This window comes from Loxodonta africana, chromosome Y (genome assembly GCF_030014295.1).
Source record: "Loxodonta africana isolate mLoxAfr1 chromosome Y, mLoxAfr1.hap2, whole genome shotgun sequence".
NCBI classification, from domain to species: domain Eukaryota; kingdom Metazoa; phylum Chordata; class Mammalia; order Proboscidea; family Elephantidae; genus Loxodonta; species Loxodonta africana.
Window position 1 is genome coordinate 6,415,518 of NC_087370.1, and position 6,028 is coordinate 6,421,545.

At 47.2% G+C, this 6,028-nt stretch overlaps 1 pseudogene; it reads left to right on the plus strand.

Annotated features, from left to right (window-relative positions):
- Positions 1 to 3,726: 3,726 nt before the first annotated feature.
- LOC135229012 (lysophosphatidylcholine acyltransferase 1-like) lies at positions 3,727 to 4,415 on the plus strand (annotated as a pseudogene).
- Positions 4,416 to 6,028: the final 1,613 nt, after the last annotated feature.

Genomic DNA, 6,028 nt, shown 5'->3' on the forward strand with positions numbered 1-6,028 from the left:
ACTGGCAGTAATATACCGTTAGTCCCTCCAGAGGATTCTGCATTTAATTTGGAGACCGTTTTGTTCAACAGTGAACTCAAGTTTAAAGTTTCTTGTCTTTTGTCACACTAATGTGAGTGAATATATCCAAGAGGTACCACTGAAATGTTAGCAGGCTGCCAGACCCTGCTCATTAAGCCCATCCTTCTTTTTTCAGTTAAAAGCCTTGAGTCCCCAATAAATTGGCATCCCTTTCTCCTCCTGCTCCCAGCTACTGTCCTACAGAAAGAACTGTATCCTCATCTGGTATCCTAAAGCCTGCTGAATCCCTTCCCTCTAGCTTTATAGTCCTTGCTCCCCCTGTACACTGAGACTTCCTGAGCAGTTATTTCAAAAGTCCAATTGTGAGGAGTTGTTTTATTCCTCCAAGTCACCATCTACCTAGCATGTGAACTCACACTTAGCCACAGACAGACACTTGGAAGTGTTTTATTTTTCAAGTTCCTTCAAGGTTTATCAGCATCTCAGTCCCTTTTTATCTTCTACCATCTAACTGCTTCTTCATTTCTCTCCTGTTCACAGATTCCGTGCTGATTATTCATTTCCAGGTCTAAAGTGGCTTCTCGGATTTTTTTTTTTTACTCCTTTAGGTGCAGTTTGATGCTGCATCATGTTTATGGCAAGTGCTGGGAGTGGCCTTGATGGCACATACACATACACACAAAGACACACAACATATATTCACTGAAATATATTAAATACTGTGTTAATTCCCCACGATTGTCTGTTCCGTATTTGTGAACTATTACATTTCCTCCCACATAAATTCGAAATCGTCTTCTACAATACTGCACAACTGTCCAATGGAAATGTAAATTTTCTAAAGAGAACATATTTATAAGGATTTGGAGATATTTGTGGGAGCATGCTAGGAGGACCTGAACATGAGCCAGACTTTCAGGCACAGTCGGTGGGGCTGAGGGTGCTTTCATAGCCATGAAATGATAGTCCAGAGAACACGTACCAATAATGCATCCTTACTTCTGTCTGAGTGTCCATGGGCAGTCATACTTCTCACTGAGGTTAAGTTTCCCTAGCTATAGCCTATTTTGCATTACATTTCTCCAATGTTACTGTCTCAGACCGACTCTAGAAGGTGCACTCATGTCAATGCCCTGCACCCGTGGTCCCCACCTGTTTTTCTCTCCACCTTCTTGTCCTGGTTCCTTCCTCCCCCAGGTAGTACTGCAGGGGATTAATCCACAGGTCTTCACTGATGATCTGGTAGTGTAAACAGAAAGATCATGCTAGGTTCAGCACTCATTTCCAAAGCAGATGGGAACACACCAAGGCCTTTTCTGACTTTATCTACAGAGGCCCACCTCAGCAATCCTGTTGTACGCTGGAAAGCTGGGACCAGAGAACGAGTCGAAGAAGTTAACACTGGTATCGTGATGCCTGCGCTTGTAAACCTCACGTTCGTAACCCAGGAGCCACTGGATTGGAGTGGAATAGGCTGCTATACATCCTGGGGAAATACAGGAATGGAGGAAGAGGGCTAGATCATGTTGGCCTATAAAACACCGGTGACACTCTCCCCATCCATCAAGGGAGCCACTTCTTACCACTGATGGTAATGTCGTATTCCTTGTAGATGACTTCATTCTGAAAATAGGGGTTCCTCCGAAAGAAAAATGTGATTTTGCATCGGTTATTAGGATGGTTGAGCTTCTCCACCTGGCAGAAAGTAGAAGATGGGTAGAGTGAAAGGTCTATTCAAGAGACCTGGCCTTTTGGGGAGACAAGCCCTTGCCTATTTCCATGGATGAATCCTTTCCTATTCCCCTCTCCCACCTGACCTCTGATCTGACCTTCAGATTGTTCAAGTAGCAGAGCATGTCTTTATCTTCCACCCTGATCATAGCTGAAATCTGGGGGTGGTTCGCAATCTGCGTGCAGTCAAGGAGCCTTTAGAGGCCAGGCAGAGGAGAGCTAGAAGCACACAGAGCATACCTGGCCAGCAACCAATGGCTGAGGCAGGCAGTCTCCCAGACCTCCTCTCATTACGACAGCCACCCACATGCCCCCTCAACCATGGTCCATCGTCATATGCATCTTGCAGCCTAGGGGTCTTTGTGCTCATGTGAAGCCACCTGCAGGCGCACATGCAGTCTATCCCGAGACTCCTGATGCCTGTACTCTTTGTGTGCTGCGGTCTATCCCAACACTGCTACTGTCTGCATGTGGGGTATCCTGACTCTCCTGTGGTTGCCTCTGGTCCTCAGTCACAATGCTGCGGGTGCAGCCTTGATGCCACGTGTCCTAGATGAGCCCCGGGCATTTCTCACGGGTGCCTGGCTCTGTTTGGAGCTCTGATGGATTTCAATTAGGCAATGAGAGGAGGTGGGGAGAGGGGGATGTGGATGCAGAGGCTGGAGCTGCCTGGTGTATTCTGGGGGTGGGGTGCTGGGGCTGTGTAAAGGACAATGGCTACTCAACAAAGAAAACTTACGTAAGGAGAACCTTGCCTTTTGGAGATGAGGTACTGGTCCTGACTGACTGGAAACTCTGGTGGTATAGTGGTTTAGTGCTAGGGCTGCTAGCCAAAGGGTTGGGAGTTCCAATCCACCAGCAGCTCCTCGAAAACTATGGGGAAGTTCTACTCTGTCCTTTAGGGTCGCTATGAGTCGGAATCAACTTGACGGCACTGGCTTGGTTTGTTTGGGTTGTGTTTTGTTTTTGTTTTTAGTGACTGACGGCCACTGGCATTCAGGTCCTCGGAACTATTCTTATGCTGCCTGTGGCCTCTGCTCCTAGTCCCCAGGAAGGTTTGCCCTGCTCAGGACAGGGCCAAAACATTCACCTGCAGTCCCCGCCTCAGGGTTCTGTTAGTACAGATGCTGGTCTGGCTCTATTCCCCTACCTGTGTCCTCTCCGGACGCCATGCACACTCCCCACCCAACTTTCTGCTCTTTTAACCCTCTTCCCTCACCCACCTCCCACCCGTCGGAGTTCCCACTGAAAGGATACTGCTTTGACCCAGAATCGTGGGATGCCCTGGATGATGGCGCTTCTGTGGTCCAGGTAAGGCTTGCGACTCTGCACCTGCTTGTGCCTCAGGCGAAAACAGGCCTTGCTAGCCTTGGCGTTCACGGGCTCCATCTCTAATTGAAGGGCCTTCAGGGCCTCCAGGGAGCGCTGGGTGCTGGAGGGTCCAGGCGGTGGCCGGGCCTGCTCGGCCTGGGGCTGTTCGCGCTGCTCCTGCTCCTCCGCCTGCTCCTGTTCTTTCACGTCCGCCACGGTCACGACCTCCACCTCCTCAATTATGCCCTCCACCACCACCACCACTTCCTCTTCGTGCGCCTCCGCTCTGTGCCCCAGGCCCAGGTCTGTTCTACCAGCGCCCCATGGAAAATGGCGGCCTTCTCAGGCGTCTCGTTCCGCGCCTGCGCACCAGGTGAGGCCTGCTCCGCCTTGGCGCTACAGCTCTCTGGGGGCTGCTCCCCGGGACACCCCGAGTACTGTCTTTTTAATGGGCCACTTCGCAGGCAGCTGTCCTCCCAACCTCCCGGGGCAGCCCTGCCTTCCCCAGGCCGCGCCTCACTCACCATGGGGGCTGGTCAGGGGCTGCAGGAGTGAAGACCTCCTGGGGCCAGTAGACGCACCTGGCCCTGGTCAGTCCCTCTTCTCAGAACCGTCTGCTGGTGAACAGAAAGGGCAGGTGCTGATGCGAAGCGGAAGCACAACATGCCAGAGGCCGTTGGTGTCTCCGTCACGGATTATACATTTGAGGACTGCCAGGTGGCCCTGGTGGAAGGACAGCTGCGTCTCCCCTGGAACACTCGCCGTCTAGAATTTGCCAGGCTTGTGAGAGGCCTTGGGCTAAATGCAGAAAAGCTTGAAAAAGATCTAGATGAATATTCAGAAAGCACTAAGCTGAAGAAGGACGAGAAGAGTAAACTGTTGGAGTTTGCTGCATACATGGAAGTCCCGGTTTCCAACACGCTTGAGGGCATGTTCTAAGTATTTGACAAGAGCAGCAGTGGCAATTTGGACCTGCAGAAATACGTGACCACCTTGTTCATCATCTCCAGACCATCCAAGACTCTGCACACCATCCAGATAGCATTCAAGATGTACCCATTGCAGGAAGATGTGTGCATAAATAAGGAAGACCTGTCCTGCATTCTGAAGATGGCCTTGAAATTGACAGAGTTTCCAGTGATGGACCTTTTCAGCACCCATCAATGAAGATGACATATGCTGGCTTCACCAGCTTTGCAGACGTGTGCCCGGACTTTGCAGAAGCACATGTGTATCCTGATCAGACACGGTTTGAAAGGAGTGCACAGACTCCGTCAGCACCAACCCTGAGTGGCCTGTATACTGACTTCACCCAGGAATGCACTGAGCCCAGGGAGGAAGACTTTCCATAAGACACTGGATGAGGATGGAAGGCTCTGCAGAGATCAGACCCCCCATTATCTCTGTTGCCATGCCCTCTGTGGATCTGTTCCTCTTCACTTGCACATGAGGACATCAGGTATTTTTTCTCCCCACATGCAGTACTGCATTTATTGTCTTCAGACCCAGGTTTTAGAAATCCTCAGGTGTGTAAGAAACCTGGTGGTGCACTGCTTAAGCACTTGGCAGCTAACCTGAAGGTCCATAGTTCGAACCCACCAGCTGACCTATGGGGGAAAGATGTGGCAGCCTGCTTCCATAAAGATTTACAGCCTCGGAAACCTTCTTAGGTGGCAGTTCTCTTTCTTGCAGGGTAGCTACGAGTCAGAATCAGCTCAACAGCAGTAGGTTCCATGTTATACATTTCAGCTCTCTTTATATTATCGTTATCACAGATTATACCATTGTACAATATGTACCCATTAGCATACATTTATAATTACTGTTTTCTCCATGTACCTTTCAGATTTTATAGAAAAGAAAGAGAAGTTGCATACCAAATGTACATATCTGTACATTTCTGAAGAACATTTGTGTTCTTTATTTCTTCTTACAGCTTTGAATTATTGTCTAGGTTCTTGTGGCCTGTGCCTTAAGTACCACATGAACCTTTATTGTAGGACAGGTTGACTGATAATGAATTATCTCAGTTTTAGATTATCTGGAATTATAGGAATGATTCTTTCAATCTTGAGGACTTTTCTTTCTGGAGATACTTCTTCACTGGCAGATTTTGTTTTCTTTGAGGACTTTAAATATGCCATCTTGCTGATTCTGACTTCAGATTTTTTATTTTGCTTGTTTGTTTTGTCTGTGGTAAAAATACGCATCAAAACATATACCATCTCAAAATCTTCATGTACGATTTACCTCCACAGGCCCTGATATAAATTCTGCTGTTAATCTTACTGAGACTCTCTTGTGCATAACCAGTTGTTTCTCCCAAGCTACACTCAAAATTCCGTCTTTGAGTTTTCACAATTTGAATATAATGAGTTTCAGCATGGCTCTCTTTTGCGTTTACTTAAAATGTGTTCCATTTCTTAAATGTGTATATTCACTTCTTCCTTAAAATGTTATATTTTTGGCAATTATTTCTTTAAATTTTCTTTTGTTGCAAATAACACAGAGTGCATAGACATCAATATCCTAGGCATCAGTGAGCTGAGGTGGTCTGGTACTGGCCATTTTGAGATGAATAATCATATCATCTCCTACGCTGAGAATGACAGATTGAAGAGGAATGGCATTGCATTCATTGTCAAAAAGAACTTTTCAAGATCTATCCTGAACTACAGTGCTGCAAGTGATAGGATTATACCATATGCCTACAAGGAAGACCAGTTATTATGATCATTTTTCAAATTTATGCATCAACCGCTAAGACCAAAGTTGAAGAAATGAAAGATTTTTACCAACTTCTGCAGTATGAAATGATGGAGCATGCAAGCAGTATGCATGATTGGAATGTTAAAGTTGGAAACCAAGAAGGGTTGATAGCTGGAAAATATAGCCTTGCCAGTAGAAACAATGTCAGTAATCACATGACAGAATTTTGCAAGACCAGTGACTTCTTCACTCTGAA